Genomic DNA, 18,209 nt, shown 5'->3' with positions numbered 1-18,209 from the left:
AGTATACTTATTAATATCACTGATATTATTAATAATAATGGCTAATATTCATTGAATGTCAGTTAGCTGTCAGTCACTGTTTTAAACATTTTACATATATCAAGGCTTCTAAAGGCAAAAGAAATGACATAACTGGCCCTAAACCTCAACTACAGCTAGAAATATCCAGGGTCACTTCAGTCTGAACAGACTCAAAGCTGAAATTAATATCTTCTCAGTAAAAATCGCCCCTCCTTCTGGTAAATCCATTTCTTGTTGCAGGTGACCCTCAGGCTACTACTGTAAGCGTGAAGATTCTTACATGTCGAGAAAACACATACCACTTTTTCACCATTTTTGTAAATGTAGGAGAAACGCTTTCAGGGCTGATCTTTTTCTCTACACAATTCACATTTATGAATATATACAAATACTAATCAAGGCATTTTGAACGTTCATAAATCCAACAGAAAAAATCTCAAAATAGTCCTTAATGCTTTCGTTCCTGAAATTGTAATTCATTTCATTTTTCACAATCAAGTGCTGTTCCTCGTGTTAAAAATCACACCTAGATGGGCTTCCCTGGTGGCGCAGTGGTTGAGAGTCCGCCTGTCGATGCAGAGGACACGGGTTCGTGCCCCGGTCCGGGAAGATCCCACATGCTGCGGAACGGCTGGGCCCGTGAGCCATGAACGCTGAGCCTGCGCGTCCGGAGCCTGTGCTCCGCAACGGGAGAGGCCACAGCAGTGAGAGGCCCGCGTACCGCAAAAAAACAAACAAACAAACAAAACACCTAGATTGTCTTATATCAGTGACCCAGAGGGCTCATGTTAACTGTCTGTGCCTTCGTTTAAATACATATTTACTGAATGAATGTTTATTGAATACGTATTGCATGACAGGCTCTCTACTACACAATAATACAAGGTGCTTCTGGCAGTGACGTTTCCTCTGTTTTATAGGAAAAGGCAAATTGCTCAAGATTTTCTTTAAATGTCTTTACTTTCACTCGTCCCTCTCCTGTATCTCAATCCCTCACTGTCTCCTTGTTCTGTTCCTAATTTTTCTGAGATGTGGATATAAATTATTTATTAATTCATCCAACACGTATTTATTGAACACCCCCTCCCATAGTCTGAAGATACAGTGTTGAATCAAACACACAGAGCCCTTGCCCTTTTAGAACCTCTGGTGTGATGGATAAGAGAGATTTTTTACACTCATCACAGGAAAAGCTGAGTCGTGAAGCAAAGAATGTTCCCTGGGAATGAGGCGGCCTGTGCAGTCTGAGTGGGCTGAGGCAGGCCTCTGGGGAAGATGACGTGGAAGATGAGACTTAGAAGATAAGTAAGTGGGAGGCGGGGCAAAGGAGAGAAGGTGATGGGGGACGAGCGTTACAGGCAGAGGAGACGGTGTACAGCAAATCTTGGAAACTGGAAACACCAGATAAGTCTGGGGTGTGGAGCACAGGCACTGGAATAAGCTCTGTCCTGTGCAACAGCTTCAGCAGGCTTTCTCTGGCCTAAACTTTCTTTGATTTTTTATTTTTAAAATTTTTATTTTATTTATTTTTTACTTTATATATATATTTTTTAATTGGGGTAGAGTTGATGTACATTGTTGTGTTAGTTTCAGGTGTACAGCACAGTGATTCAGTTACACACACATATACAGCTCTTCGTTTTCAAATTCTTTTCTCATTTAGGCTATTACAGAATATTGTGTATAATTCCCTGTGCTATACAGTGGGTCCTTGCTTTTTATCTATTTTATCTATATTAGTGTGTATATGTTAATCCCAAACTCCTAATTTTTCCCTTTCCAGTTTGTTAACCAGAAGTTTGTTTTCTATGTCTGTGGATCTATTTCTGTTTCATAAATAAGTTCATGTCTATCAGTTTATTTTTAGATTCAACATATAAGTGGAATCACATGGTATTTGTCTTTCTCTGTCTGGCTTACTTAGTATGATCATCTCTAGGTCCATCCACTTTGCTGTAAATGGCGTGATTTTGTTCTTTCTCATGGCTGCATAGTATTCCACTGTATATATGTACCACATCTTCTTTTTTTTTTTGTGGTACACGGGCCTCTCACTGCTGTGGCCTCTCCCATTGCGGAGCACGGGCTCCGGACGCGCAGGCTCAGCGGCCATGGCTCACGGGCCCAGCCGCTCCGCGGCATGTGGGATCCTCCCAGACCGGGGCACAAGCCCGCGTCCCCTGCATCGGCAGGCGGACTCTCAACCACTGCGCCACCAGGGAAGCCCTTATCACATCTTCTTTGTCCATTCATCTGCTGATGGACGTTTAGGTTGCTTCCGTGACCTGGCTATTGTAAATAGTGCTGCAATGAACATTGGGGTGCATGTATCTTTTCGAATTAGAGTTTTCTCCAAATATATACCCAGGAGTGGAATTGCTGGGTCGCGTGGTAATTCTATTTGTAGTTTTTTAAGGAACCTCCATACTGTTCTCCACAGTGGCTGCACCAATTTACACTCCCACCAAGAGCGTAGGAGGGTCTGTAGCTGCTGAAGTATTTCATTTAGCAGCTCTGCATTAACAAGGGCCATGTTGCCTGCTCCCCAGACCATGGTGTTGCTTGAACAAAGGTGATATTCATTTGCTCCTTAGAGCACTCATCTTAGGTAGAAGTCATGATGACAAGTGTGACTGATGAAAAGCCAGTGAGAAAAATGCCCGTATCCTGGGAGCTAGGAAGTGTCAGAACCGGAAGTCCCTGATCTCTGTATGTAACACGCCAGGCGGAATAGAACCATGCCCTCACTTTCCTATCCGGGTCAGAAAATGTCCTGTGCACGTGCTTCCCAAGTGGCGTTTCTGTTTTCCCTGGAATATATTTTTGTGTAACTAGAATAGATTGAAACACCTCCCCTCAATGGAGTTTTCCTTTTTGTTCTTAAAAAGATCAAATGAATCTTTACACCTTTCCTTTTGGTAGTAAAAATAGCTCAATTAATTTCTTGAACAGAGATATTTTCTGCTGTTTCTTCAAGCTGGTTTTATCAAAGAGAACTTCAGATGAAATGTATTTTTGACCATATAGACTCCTAGAGAAGATCCTGGAAAAATCCTATAATAAGCAATATTTTCAAGCTTAAGCACATTCAGAGGGCTTGACCGTTTAATGAAGTATTTTTCCTGATCCTTCCCAAGCCCTCTACTGGGTGTTGTGGTGTGCTCCTGTCTGCAGTACCATGCCCTCTGTTCTCTCAAATATTAATTATCATTGCCATTGGAATTCAGGCTTTAGGCCATAATAATCCATGAAAAAGACTTACTCATGTTAAAGTCGAGGAGAATCCCTCATGTTGAATTGAGCCTACTGAGTTTTTATCAATGACAGCTCAAAATATAAATTTATTGGCTTTTATATAACTGGATCTATTTTTAAGTGGCAACTACTTCTACTGTGAAACTAATTGATCCATATTTGTATTAGTTAACCTCTGCTTAATCAATCAGAAGGAACAAAATATTTATTAGAAATGATAACCTGGGACGAAAAGAGATAGTTTTGATTTCCTGTAAATTAAATTCTTTGGCTTTCCAGATATAAGGCATTTCAGCTACGTCACGCCTTCACCAATTGTATCTTTCATGGGACTGCTCTTCTGACTATATTATGTTCATTCATTCACTAATAGTTTTCACACACAGATATTTATCAGGTGTTCATTATTCACCAAGCAGTGAAAATGGAGAGGTTGATGTTTTCTGGGGGAGACAGATGTGTAAAGAGGTAACTATAACACACTCTATGTAGTCATTTACCAAATATTCATTGCACGCCTGTTAACACTAGGGCCAATCCATGGAGCTGGAAATGTGGAGGTGAGGAAAAATCTCGATGAAAGAAGTCTTTTTTTCTTTTCATGGAGATTACTGTCTTTTAAGGAGAAGTGGAACTAAACAAATGGACAAATAAATGTATCAAGTGGTGATAAGTGCATGAAACAAAATAAGGCAAAAGGTAAAGCGATGGCGAGTATTCGGGGGCTGTTATTTTTGAGACAGTAGTCAGAGAAGGCATGTCACCCCTGAAATCTGGGTAAAGTTTGAGCAAAAATGTAAATGCAGTGAGAAACTTTTGCAAAGGTCTGGGTGATGAGTTGCACGCAGCGCTCCCTGGATGTATGCAGCGAGGCTGAAATAGCTTAGAAAATTCAGGGGACACTGGGAAAACAAGTGGCTCGAACACAGCAAGCTGGGAGACAGTAGTTAGAAATGGGGTCAGGTGTGCCAATGGTCCAAATCTCTCAGGGTTTGGGGCCATGTTAAGGGCTTTGGATTTTATTAAATTGTGATGGGTGCCAACAGAGAATTTGGAACACAGAGGTGACATGATGTAATTTATGTACAGAAGGTCCCCGACTTACATTGGTCCAACTCATGAGTTTTTTTTTTTTCACTTTACCATGGCGTGAAAGCAATACACATTCAGTAGAAACCACAATTTTCATTTTGATCTTTTCCTGGGCTAGCCATATATGATACTATCCTTTCCCATGGTGCTGGGCAGCAACAGCTCCCAGCCAGCCAATAGCAAGGTAAACAACAGATACACTTATAACCACTCTGTATGCAGACAACCATTCTGTTTTGCACTTTCAGTACACTATCCAATCAGTTACATGAGATATTCAATATTTTGTTATAAAATAGTCTTTGTGTTAGATGATTTTTCCCAACCGTAGGCTAATGTAAGTGTTCTGAGCACGTTTAGGGTAGGCTAGGCTAAACTATGATGTTTGGAAGATTAGGTGTATTAAATGCATTTTTGACCTGAGATATTTTCAACTTAGGATGGGTTGATAGGGACTTAACCCCATCGTAAGTCAAGGAAGATCAGTATTAAAATTGGCTGTGGTTCAAAAATAATAATCACTAACCACTAAAGAATGCTTACCATGTGCCAACATGTGCACAGCATTTCATCTCAAATGTCTTATACCATCCTCAAGTCATATCTATGAGGTGGATTATATTATTTTCCTTATTTATCAAATGAAGAAACTTAGATGCAGAAATTAAGTGCCTCTTACATGGTCATTGAGTTCGTGAATCTTTGAGCCGGTCATAAGAGTTTGGTAAGTCTGACAGTAGATGCAAAGGGGTGTGAGCAAAAGTTAGCAGCTCAATTAGAAGCTATTCTGAGAGTCTAGGTGAACCATGATGCCTGGGAGTGCTGTGAGATGCGAGTGAATTAGGGATAGACTCTGAAAATAAAGCTTCAAGGATACTGTGATGGATTGTATGTGAGGGTATAAGCTTAGCCACTAGCTGAATGGTGGTGTTATTTACTGAGACTGGAAATGAGAGGGGACAAGAACAGGTGTTTTTTTTTTTTTTTAATATTGTTTGTTTCATTCCTTGATTTTTTTTTATTGGTTAGAGTGGAAAATCAAGAAATATTTTGATCATAGAAGTTTGAAATACGTAGACTCACAAGTGAGACTGTCAAGTGGGCACTTAGATATACTTCTGTTGAGATATAAAATTTGAGAACCATGGGCTAAAAGATTGCATTGAAAGCCATGTGAGTGGATAATATACCACCAAAGAAGTCTAAGTGTTGAGTCTTGGGCACTGCGATGCTTAGAAGTAAGGATTTGAGGATGAACCAGTGAAGAAGAATGGGAAGAGGCAGCCAGGGAGGCGGGAGTAAAATCAGCAGAGTCTGGTGTCCTGTAAGGAGCCATAGTACAAGGGTATCAGGGAGAATGGAGCTAATGGGATTCCTATACCAGGTGACACCCAGGATGAGCCAGATAAGCCAAAGGTGGTCACACAAAGAAAGACACAAAGTTAAGTCCCCTTTGTGGGGACTTAAGCAAAGTCCACGGCTTAGAAAATTCAAGTCCATTTGCTTAAGCAATGCCTAAGCAAACAATATGTAAAATTAGTGCACATTGAATACCATGCTTTCATTATTCAGTGAGCACCAAAAACAAGACCAAGTGTGTAAAGGTATAGTATAGGAATTCACAACTAAAAGGTTCAAGAAACCTGTACTGACTGTGGTATCGTGGTCACTGAAACAGGAGAGTTTTGCAAACCCGGAATTTCTTATGTGAATGAGATACCAGGGCAAAAAAAAAAAAAAAGAATTACAGTGGGTACCTTGTTATTAAAGTTTGTGGATGGAATCCCACTAGCACCGAGTGTTTTGTTTCCTTCATATTAGTATGAAAGTAATAAACAATAAAAATGAAATTCAATTAAGCTGAAATTAGTTAAGCTGAGTATTTGTGACAATGCTGAGGAAGGGGGCAAGGTATGATTATGGGTTTTGGAAGCAGATGCATTGGGTTCACATCAAAAAAGAGCTCTATCACCTATTATGTGTTAGTTGGAAATTTATTTAATGTCCCTACTCTTAACACATCAGAAAAATGAAAATAATAACATGACATTTCTCAGAGTGGTGACGATTACATGATAAAATGCTTTAAGGTACATAACGGTACTTGGCTTAAGGTAGGAACAACCTATGTTACTTTGCATTGCATCATATCAGGTTATAATATGAGCATTTCCTTATATCACTAGTCTGTGAAAACATTATTTTAAGGGCTTATGAATGGCTACATTTACATAATTTCCTATCACTAGGCTTGAAGTTTATTTCTAAATTGGTGGTATTAATAACATTTCTCCAAGTATCATATTATATAAATAATCATCTACATCTTTGATTGGCATTTCTTTATAGGCTTAATTTCCTTGCTTTTATTTTAGACTATTATTTATATTTCATGAAACCAAATTACAATTTCACAATAGTAGCTATGGGCTCTTCTCATTCATTTAGTGATTTTTCTACCCAACATTCACCACAAAGAATCATAAATCATTATAATGTTCCTTTGTGCTACATTTTCCTTAAATTAATAGGGATAATGAAAGGGAAAGTCTACTGCATCCTGAAAACTTCTAAAGTAGCATCTGAAGACTACTTATGTAGTCTTAGGAAGCAATCTTAGCCTACATAGAAATTTACTTATGACAGAGGAAATCTCCCCCACTAAACATTTTAGGGTGTAGCATATATTTTGACCCTTTTTTCTTTGGGTCAACATAATATTCTTCAGGACATATGTCATGAAGACTGTGGCTTTTCTAGCTAAATGGTTGTGATATTTTAGGGGAATTATAGTCCAAAGAGCAGAAAGCCTTTTTCTCACAAAGCTAAAATGGAATGGATCGAATCTTTTTATAAGGTAGCTGTTGAAGAAAATGGAAATTCAATAGACAGAAAGACACCAATTATAAAAAGTGGTATTTGAAATTTTTGTTATTAAACATGGCTCTTTTATTATTATTTTTTAAGATAATTGAATCAGGTATTGGCTTTCTGCAGGTGAGGTGTCTTTCTTCGAGCTGCTTCGGAAGTCATAGCGCTGTTTCCTCTCCCTCTGCTTGTGCCTTAGGATGGGAAAACAAAGAAGGTTTGTCAGAGGCCAAGCTCTCTGCACCTGACATGATCACTATTCCCCAGACCAAGGTGATCTACCAGTGAGAGCATTCACCGACCACTCTTCCTTCCTGTTTTTTATTTTAGGAACTGAAAGGAAGTTCTATAGAAAGGCAATAAAACTAACATAAATAGTGTAGAATTGACCTAATGGCAGATATCAGATATTATTCCTATACCCTTAAAATCCTTAACAATAGAAAGAAATTTCTATCTCTTTCAGTCATGTGCACATAGAATTCTTTTCAACCCATACTCCCTGTAGGAAAATGAAGGAATTCTCTTAAAAGCGTATCTGCTACTGAAAGCAAAACCAACTCAAAGTCAAAAGTTGTTTCAATTCCAGTTTCAAAACACTGCGCAGGGAGCTGGGATCTTCTCTTGGGAGGAAACAATTTTATCTTGGAACATTTTAATGATTGTGATATAGCCGAGCATGAGGTCTTGTGTGGGTGTCTAATTGCACCAATGAGGAAATCAGAAGGTGGATCTTGACACTTTAAAAAAAGATGCTAAATGTGACGGTCTGCGTCAAGTTCCCCACAAACTGAAATTCTCAAGCAGATTCTGGGTTGGGTAGAAAGAACCAGCGCTTTTGGTGGCTTACCGGCAGGCTAATGACAGATTTTCCTGCTAATTCTAGCTTTTGTGTACTAAATGCTCTACTGTTGAGTTTGTCTTGTAGGTCTTTATTCTTTAATCTCATCAAAGCAGCTAGGAAAAATTTAGAGGTGCATTGTTACCGAGTGTGCTGATATGGAAACAAACATACTGCTCTTTGGATTTGAACCTTGATCCTGCCATTCTGTCCCGGTGTGATATTGGGCAAATCCCTTCTCTACCTGAACATCCCTTTCATCATCTGTGACATCACAACTTTAATGACTACCTGGTGAGCTTATATGATGAGAAACAGATGAGGCTTTGTGTGACACCAGTACAAGCTAAGCTAAATATTGAGGTGTGATTCTTGACTCCCCTTCCCTCATAATCTTCCAATTCCTAAACCCAAGCAATCAGCGAGGACTGCCAAGTCTGCCTTCCAATCATACTCCAAACCCATCCAACTCACTCTGTCTTCTCAGCGTTACCATTGTCAGCCCAACAGCCGTCATTTCTCCCCTGAAGGACTGACTTAGCATATCCTAAGTGGTTACTCTGTTGCCATTTACGCTTCCTCAATCCTAGCATTTCACACATGGTCTCCAGACTGGACAGAGGGATCGCTTACAAATATAAATAAAATATCATCTTTATATCCTGCTCAAAACCCTTCAGTGAATTTCCATCTTATTCAGGCCTTTCCCCATACAGGCCATTACAGAGTACTGAGTAGAGTTCCCTGTGCTACACAGTAGGTTCTTATTAGTTATCTATTTTATATATAGTAGTGTGTATATGTCAATCTCAATCTCCCAATTTATCCCTCCCCCTTTTCCCCCTGGTTACCATAAGATTGCTTTCTACATCTATAATTCTACTTCTGTTTTGTCGATAAGTTCATTTGTACCCCTCTGTTTTAGATTTCACACATAAGTGATATCATGTGATATTTGCCTTTGTCTGACTTCCTTCACTCAGTATGGTAATCTCTAGGTCCATCCATGTTGCTGCAAATGGCATGATTTCATTCTTTTTATGGCTCAGTAATATTCCATCCCACATCTTCTTATCCATTCCTCGGTCGATGGGCATTTATGTTGCTTCCATGTCCTGGCTGTTGTAAATAGTATTGCAATGAACATTGGGGTGCATGTGTCTTTTTGAATTATGGTTTTCTCTGGATATATGCCCAAGAGTGGGATTACTGGATCATATGGTAGCTGTATTTTTAGTTTTTTAAAGAACCTCCATACTGTTCTCCATAGTGGCTGCATCAACTTACTTTCCCACCAACAGTGTAGGAGGGTTCCCTTAGAAATATCTCATATTTTAAAAACTAGTAGCAGTAAGACAATGTAGCTGTACTTACTTTTTTAATGTGTCAAATGTAAATGGATATTTGCATTGGCAGCAGATGGACAATTTAACTTCAAATGTCAGTCTCACTTATCTTCAGTATCTGTTCTCAATATTCATTTCCAGAAGAATCTGAAGACAAGATGAATATAAGGCAACACAAATATCCAACAAAATGTTTTTTCTGTAAAGAGCACGATGCAGTGTCTTCCCAGATTGGCATGAAGGATTTTCCTATGTTCCTCCTGCAAGTATGAATATTATTAGTTTATTGACTTTAGCTAATGAGAAATCTTCCAAACTGAAGAGAACTAGAAGTGATATGTAACACCAAAATCAAAATGGTCTCCAACAAATAAGTTTCAATCACCAAGTCCTTGTGTGTCTTATTTCATACATCTAGAAGAGTTATTTATTTGTTTTCACTTCCATTTATTCATTTCAGTCATCATTACATTATACTAAGATTTTCTTAACGTATAAATCATGCTGTCTTTCTACTCTAAACTCTTCCAGGCCTTTCTATTGCATTTAAGATAAAACTTTCAAATCCTAATTGCATCCTACAAAGTGCTGCAGGGTCCTTGGGCTTTCTTTCAAGCATCCTCCCCCCAGTGCTAGATTCCAGGCCCAGAGTCCTTCTTAATTCTCCTGTCAGATGCCATGGTCTTCCTTACCTCAGGAACTTTAAGCAGGCTAGATCCACTGTCTGGAATATTATTTTCTCTGCAGTTCAACTGCAGTGTACCCCTGGAGCGTCAGCTTCACTGTAGCTGTTTCAAAGAAGCATCTCAATCTAAATCCCCTTCAATTATCTCTCGTACAATGTCCCAATTTTTATTCTTAGTTCACTTTCATAATTTTCAAATATGTATTTGTTTCTGTGGTTATTTGATGAATGTTAATTCCAAATCTGGGAAATAATAAGCGATGGTATCGTTATATCCTCAATGCACATCATAGGGCTTGATCTATGGATGATCATCACAAGATAGTTGTTAAATAAACGGATCCTTAGAGCAAGGATCTTAAGTGGAATCAACACGATATGTATACCGACATCTATGTTTATACACACCCTTGTGTGCACACACACATACACGTATATCTGTGACAAGGACTGTATCCAAGGAAACAGAGTCATGAGAATTTTTTTTTTTTTTTTTTTGCGGTACGCGGGCCTCTCACCACTGTGGCCTCTCCCGTTGCGGAGCACAGGCTCCGGACTCGCAGGCTCAGCGGCCATGGCTCACGGGCCCAGCTGCTCCGCGGCATGTGGGATCTCCCCGGACCGGGGCATGAACCCGCGTCCCCTGCATCGGCAGGCGGACTCCCAACCGTTGCACCACCAGGGAAGCCCAAAATTTGTTAATTTTTTAAAAAAAGCTTCAAAGCAATTATTACATTATGCCTTTTGGTGAACAAATGAGCATACATACCTTCTCTGACAGCACTAACTACAGGTATTTCATACAAAGACTAATGTTTTACCTTTGATCTTGTCCCTGCTTTCTAAGTTTGCAGCTCTTAATCTGTATTAATTTTGTAGCTATAAAAAGTAAAATATGTGGTGAAGGAAAGAATGAAGTTAGTATGGAGGATTAACTGAAGATTTAGAGAAGTCAAATTTATTTTTAAGATGGTGTTAGCTGGGTATTTTTCGAGGCAAATGGGAAGTAACGGGTGGAGAATGAGAGCTGAAGACACAGAAACGTACATATTTCATGTGTTTAAAAGCAACCAGAATTTTATATTTTCACTTATCACTGATCTTTTCTCCACACTAAAATAATACATTAATTCCTTTCATTACTTTCTGAGAAACGACTGTTTTGCCATTTCTGTTTCTCAGTCCAATACCTTCTACAATTCTTTCTCAACAACAAACTAAGACTTCCTGAATTCATACTCAGGCTAGGGTGAGATTAAGACAAAAACAAACCTCTCTAATGATTATGAGAGATATCAGCCCCAGAACCTAATCGTCTGCTTGACATCTTGTCGCCATTGGTAAGTAACTATACGATGTGACCTGAGTTCAGATTTTGATTTGCTGTTGGTATTAGAATAATGCTGTATATACCCCCAAATGCAGAAATAATACAGACATGAAACATGATCTCATATTTTACATGTCATTATCTCATGGCTTCGCTTATGTCATGGATGGGACTGTATACTGGGTGCTACGCTTTATGTTCTACAACATGTTGGCTCCCTTTATGATCTTGTTAGCTCCTCAATTTTAATGTTCTCCTTTGATAAAGAGGGAATTAGGCTAGAAGAAACTTAATGTGTATCACAATCACCAAGGAGCTTATTATTAAAATAAGACTTTCTGGGCTCCACTCCTAGAGTGTTTGTTTCAGTGTGTTTGAGTTGAGACCTGATAATGTGCATTTATGACAGTTTCCCAGTTGATGCCATTGCTGCTATGTTAGGGACTACACCTTGAGAACCGCTGAGTTGGTTATCTTTTAGAATTTTCTAGCTCCAAAACGTCAGTATATCCACATGTGTGATGCAGAGCACAAACATAGCCTAGCAAGTTGGAATATTTTTTCTCATTTACACAGGTTGGGTCAATCTCTTTAATTCTCCTTTTCCCAGATTTGGAGCACTTCTATTGTATTCTCTCTTGCAGCTGGATCAGGAAATTATTTCACACAGAAAGAGAAGTGAATATGTTCAATAACAACTTACTTTGGGCAAATTACTAGATAACTGTGTACCGAAACAAATAACATTTTTTATATAACTTACATGTCTTTGGCAGAGCTTGCTACAGTGCTTACCATATAGCGGTGACTCCAAATGGTTTTTTTGTGGTGTTGGGTAGATTTGGTCTCTCTTATTTTAGTTGCAAATTTTTCCTTTTTTTTTTTTTGTCATTTTAATAACAGAATAGCAAACGTTGTTTCTGTTAATTTTTTTTGCCCATATAACAAATTATCTACCTATGTATCTATCTATCTAGTAACACATTAGGATATAGCCTTGCAAATACAGCCTCTCAAATTCATTAAAGTATCTTCACAAAACTTTCTTTTCTTGTCTCCCGTTTCCTCTCATTTTAGTTAACATATTTATCTGCATTTAAAAATATTAAATTTATCTGCAATTAGTAAAATATTAAATGTATCTGCAATTAATAAAAATATTAAAAGTATTTTAAAATTCACATTTAAAAATACTGAAAACATACTAAAAATGACAGAATAAACATCTGGGGTGTGGAGAAGGAACACAATGAAAAACACTGGAATTCGTTTACCTATTTGTACACATCAAAATAAAAACCAACAGTGATTCAAGAGCTAGAATAGTCAAGGAGAAACAAAAGAAGCAAGAAGAGAACACCCAGGCCTCTTCCCAGGGAGGAAGCGAACATACACAGAAGGTGACACATCGCTCAGGTAGTTCAACGGTCGTCCCTGGTCTCAGAAATGGCTTTCTTTGTCTCAACAGGGACTGAACGGTCATTTTAATATATCTTTACTTTAAAATACATCACATTTCACTAGGTGGGTAAGAGAAGCCAAGCACCAGCAGAGACAATTCATCATGGAGAAGCAGTTCAGAATCGGTCGCTAAATAAAACCCTGAGCTCCCCAGAGCACTCCTGAGCCAAGTGGGGTTTGAAATACCACGCCTGCAGAGTACATGCATCACCCAGGTTTCCTACGCAAGAGCCAGTGCGTAATGGAATAGCCTAACACAACCTGGCAGGAAAAAAGAAAGTGCAGCTTTCTCTTTCCATGATTTTCAAGGAATCATGGGATTGAAACTGGGTGACTCTAAAGAGAAGAAACCGAAGTCACGCAGCATGAGCAAAGATCCGCCGTTAGGAAAAGAAGAGGCTGAGCGCTTATCACTCAAGTAACCGCTGGAGGAAGGATTCCTGCTTATTTACAAAACAGAAACGGAGCCACAGATGGAGAAAACAAACATGGCTACCAGGGAGGCAAAGGGGGGTAAATTGGGAGATTGGGATTTGAAACAGGAGGGGAAGAGGCAGGGCACAACCTTTAAAAGAACGACATAGACATAGTACATGACAAGAACTGGTTAGAACCAACTGGGTCCGAGATGATGGAAGATTTGACTTCCAGTGGACCTTGAGCTCAAATGCTCATTGTAACACATTAGCTAAATGATACGCCTCCCAGCGCCATGGCAGTTCTGAGGCCAACCATAAAATGTCAAAAAGTGGGCGGTGACCCCGTTCCTGGAAATCTCGGCCCTTTCCCCAAAATAGTTGGAATAATCTTACCCCTCATTAGCATATGAAAGTATACAGCCCATAAAAACTGACCACGCCATATTTCGGGGCCTCTTGCCTTCTGAGACAGCCCACACTCTGTTTGTGTATCTCTTTAAATAAATCTGATTCTTATCATTTCATCTCCGAATTCTTTTGCGATGAAGAAAGAACCTTAAATTCACCGGGAACAGATTGATATATACACACTATTATATAGAAAATAGATAACTGATAAGGACTTACTGTATAGCACAGGGAACTCTACTCAATACTCTGTAATGACCTACATGGGAAAAGAATCTAAAAAAGAGTGGATACATGTATATGTATAACTGATTCACTTTGCTGTACACCTGAGACTAACACAACATTGTAAATCAACTACACTCCAACAGAAATTAAAAAAACAAAAACAGACTTTTAAGTCTACAACACAAGGAGGTAAAACACACAATAAAGGTAAAGAAAAATCAAGCCACGTTCAACATTTTACATACCTGTGTTAATGTAAAAATCAGAGATTTGATAAGCGCTGTCTAAGCTTTTCCATAGTGCAATTGCCCCTGATTTGCAGTTGACTAGATTTTATTATGAGTGTTTGTTATCAGAAAATACTCTATTTAAAATTTTCGGAAAATAATCAACCCAACCATTTGACCTTTCCTTCAGTCATTTTCCACTTCAGTGTTTAAATTAATGTCCTGCTCTTTCTGTTCAGAAGCTGCAAGACAGAAAAGAAGGTTAAAATGACTTCGATCAGCTGTCATTGGCTCCAGAATATTTCTTTCCAAACTCAAATAAATACAGTGTGTGTATATAAGGGTTGCCAATTGCACATTTCATATTTCTCAGCTACCATTTTTACCTTCATGGGCATTGAGGCCCGTCGTATTTAGTGAGATCAAACATCCTCTGTTTCGAAAAAAGTGGTCCATGAGTCAGCAGCAACACATCACCTGGGAGCTTGTTAAGAATCTGTATTTTAACAAGATCCTGGCTGATCGTGTCCACATTAAAATTTTAGAAGCGTTGCTTTGTATAACTGACTCAAAAACCAACTAGGGAAAGGGAGCACTGGGGTTAAGACTCAAGTTTTTTTGGGTGGTGCATTGTAACTTATGGTGTTATCTGTGTATAATTTTGAATAAAGTCACTGGTATGTTATGCATATGTGTATACTGAAGCACTGGAGCTCTGTAGTACATTCATGGAGAAAAAGAATCACGTTTTAAATGATTCTCTAGATTGTGATTTTACAAAGAGTGTAAGAAACATTATTATAAGATAATACTACTGATTTTATATTTGAGAACTAAGTGAAGTAAGTCAGACAGAGAAAGACATATGATATCACTTACAGGTGGCATCTAACATACGACACAAATGAACTTATTTACAAAACAGAAACAGACTCACAGATGTAGAGAAAAAACTTAAGGTACCAAAGGGAAAGGGGGGGAGGGATAAATTAGGAGTTTGGGATTAACATACGCACATTACTATATATAAAATAGGTAATAAAAAAGGACCGACTGTATAGCATAAGGAACTATATTCATATTCTTTAATAAACCATAATGGAAAATACATATATATATATATCACTGAATCAGTTTGCTATACACCTGAAACTAACACAACACTGTAAATTAACTATATTCCAATAAAAAGATTAAAATAACAAGAGCTCTGTTAAATAGGGCTGTTCAAAGAGAATTTTCTGAGATGAACCTTCATAAGAAAAGGCCCCCATGTGTTTCTACCTTTTCTTGTTTTGTCCCTAATAAAGAGCCTTTTATAGAAAAGTATCCGAGGCTCTGGAGCAGGCCGGTGCACCTGCTTTGCAAGGATGCTTTCTTCAGAAGTGCTCGAGCTTCTCAGTGGCAACAAACATGTCTCTCTTACACAGTGGGGTGGAGAAAGAAATGAGGAAACAAGGTCTGGAAGGAGCTGTTCATTGTTGTACAGCCAAGTTCACGGTCACCCACAAGCCGAACCCCTAAGCAGGAAACACCTGACAGGAACGAGAGTGTAGGTTTTCACTAGAGAAAACCTACAGAAATCGACATGAAAAGTCTGACTTCTGACAGTATTATGTACAATGAATTAGATGAATGTGTCACGTGCAATAAACACTCTCTTCTTGGCTACCTCTCGAAGACTCAAACCAAATTATTTTACCATGAGTGACATCACATCCAAAGGATATTATAACTGTGCGTTGACAGGAATATCACTTTAAAGCATTTACAAGTATTTCCCCCTTTTCCAACTGAATAGAAAATAGAATCTGTTGAAAATAAAAACCACTTCTCTCAGGGAGAATGGATTTTTTGATGGCAGGTCCAAAATAATCATAGACTTGCAAAACATCATTCACTTAAATGCTCAGTAGTTATGTCTTGCATTGTGCTATCATTTCTCACAATTTTATGTCATCCCATTCAAAGCTCTCTGAAGAGCTGTCACTGGTTGCTATTTCAAAACAAACTTAAAGGGAAAATATATTTGAAGAGCAGAATATTTCCTTAAAATCTATTCATCAATTGAGTAATTTCACACTCTAGACTAGTGCACAGAATTGTCAGTAAACATTTACAGGGTAATATGTGAAACTAGGGAAGGGCTTAGGTACTGCAGGAGCTTCTCTGGTACTTAGCCAGATGATGTTCCTAAACCAGATCCCTCTCCTGACTTCAGGGAAGTGTATCACATCTCATCCTGGACTTCTCCACAGTCGTCTCAAATTAAACCAGGATTTCTAAATCTCGGCACTGTGGGCATTTTGAGTAATTCTTTGATGTAAGATGTTTGGAAATATACCTGGGTCCTACACGTTGGTTACCAGGAACACACCTCTCTGTTGTTCCAGCCCAAAATGTTTCCAAACATTGTCAAATGTCTCCTAAGGGAGCAAAAATCACCCTTGGTTGAGAACCACTGAATGAATGCCTCAAGGTAAATGCACCCTTTTTCTTCTAAACATGAATCTTTTCCTGGGTTCCCTATACCTACACTGATGTCCAAATCAGAAACATGGGAGTCATCACTTATACCTCATAAAATTTTCCACTCAAATCTACTCTTTGTGTGCATATGTGTGTTTATAAAAATAATATCATCCCTAGAAGAAAATACCCAAGTAGGAATCATAATAAAAAAGTGAGAAAGCGCTTTAAGATGGGCAGATGTAGCAGAGGCAATACTGGAGAATGATGACACACTGTGTGTGGACTATGATAAGTCACTGGAAGGGTCCCTTGAGTACTTGAGGAGGCTTGATATGGATGGACAAGAATGCAAGGAAAAACATACATCTTGATGCCTCTGTGTATCAGTGCGACACTCTCCCAGATAACACGTGTGCTTCCAGTTTTACGACACGCTCATCCATACTATACATGATAAAGAGAACAATGTAGTTTCTATTTTTTCTGCTGAGATATATCATACATGCATTGGACTGCAAGAAACATTTATGTACAGGATAAAAGATGGTTATGAAGAAAACAGCATCAAAACCATCACTCATGTCAAGAAACAGAACAGTGCCAGCCCTTCATGTAACCCACGGTGACTCTTCCTCGCGATTCTATCTCTCCTCTTCTCAAGATGATGTTATCCTGACTTTCATAATAATAATGGCTGTACTGGATGTTTATGACTTAATCCTCATGTCTTCATTTCTAAGCAATATGAAAATATCTTCCATGTGTCTTCATTATATGTGACCTTGCATAGTTTTACTTGTTTTTCATTTTATCTAAATTTAAAAAGTAAGAACAGGGCTTCCCTGGTGGCACAGTGGTTGAGAGTCCGCCTGCTGATGCAGGGGACACGGGTTCGTGCCCCGGTCCGGGAGGATCCCACATGCCGCGGAGCGGCTGGGCCCATGAGCCATGGCTGCTGAGCCTGCGCGTCCGGAGCCAACGGAAGAGGCCACAACAGTGAGAGGCCCGCGTACTGCAAAAAAAAAAAAAAAAGAAAAGCAAGAACATAAATTTATTCCTGAGATTCCCTTATCATTTCCTAACTATCAGTATCACTGTTTTCTTTTCCATTCCTGATATATTTTGTGCTTTTAAGCTTTCTCATGATTCATTTTAGCCAGATAGTTTCTCAGTTTGTATGTTGTCTCATGAAACTGCCTTTTTAATCTGTTGATCTTCTCTATTTCATGTTTAGTTTCTATGACATTCTTTCTAAAATAGACTACTAATTTTAGAATAGTTATAGATGCACAGAACTATTGTGAAGATGGCGCAGAGAACTAAGATTTAGTTCTTTTATACCTCATACCAAGTTTCCTCTAGTATTAACATCTTACATTGGTCGGGAGCATTTGTCACAAGTAATATGTCAGTATTGATACCTGATCGATCGATCCACCTTTTCTTCAGATCCACGTTTTCTCCAGATATCCTCTGTGTTCCCTAGTGTCCTTTTTCTGTTCCAGCTCCCTTCCAGGGCACACATTACATTTTGTCCTCTGTGTCCTTCTGCTCTT

This window comes from Neophocaena asiaeorientalis, unplaced genomic scaffold (assembly GCF_003031525.2).
Source record: "Neophocaena asiaeorientalis asiaeorientalis breed wild unplaced genomic scaffold, Neophocaena_asiaeorientalis_V1.1 scaffold51, whole genome shotgun sequence".
In the NCBI taxonomy this organism is placed as follows: Eukaryota; Metazoa; Chordata; class Mammalia; order Artiodactyla; family Phocoenidae; genus Neophocaena; species Neophocaena asiaeorientalis.
Note: the sequence above shows the minus strand (reverse complement) of the source record.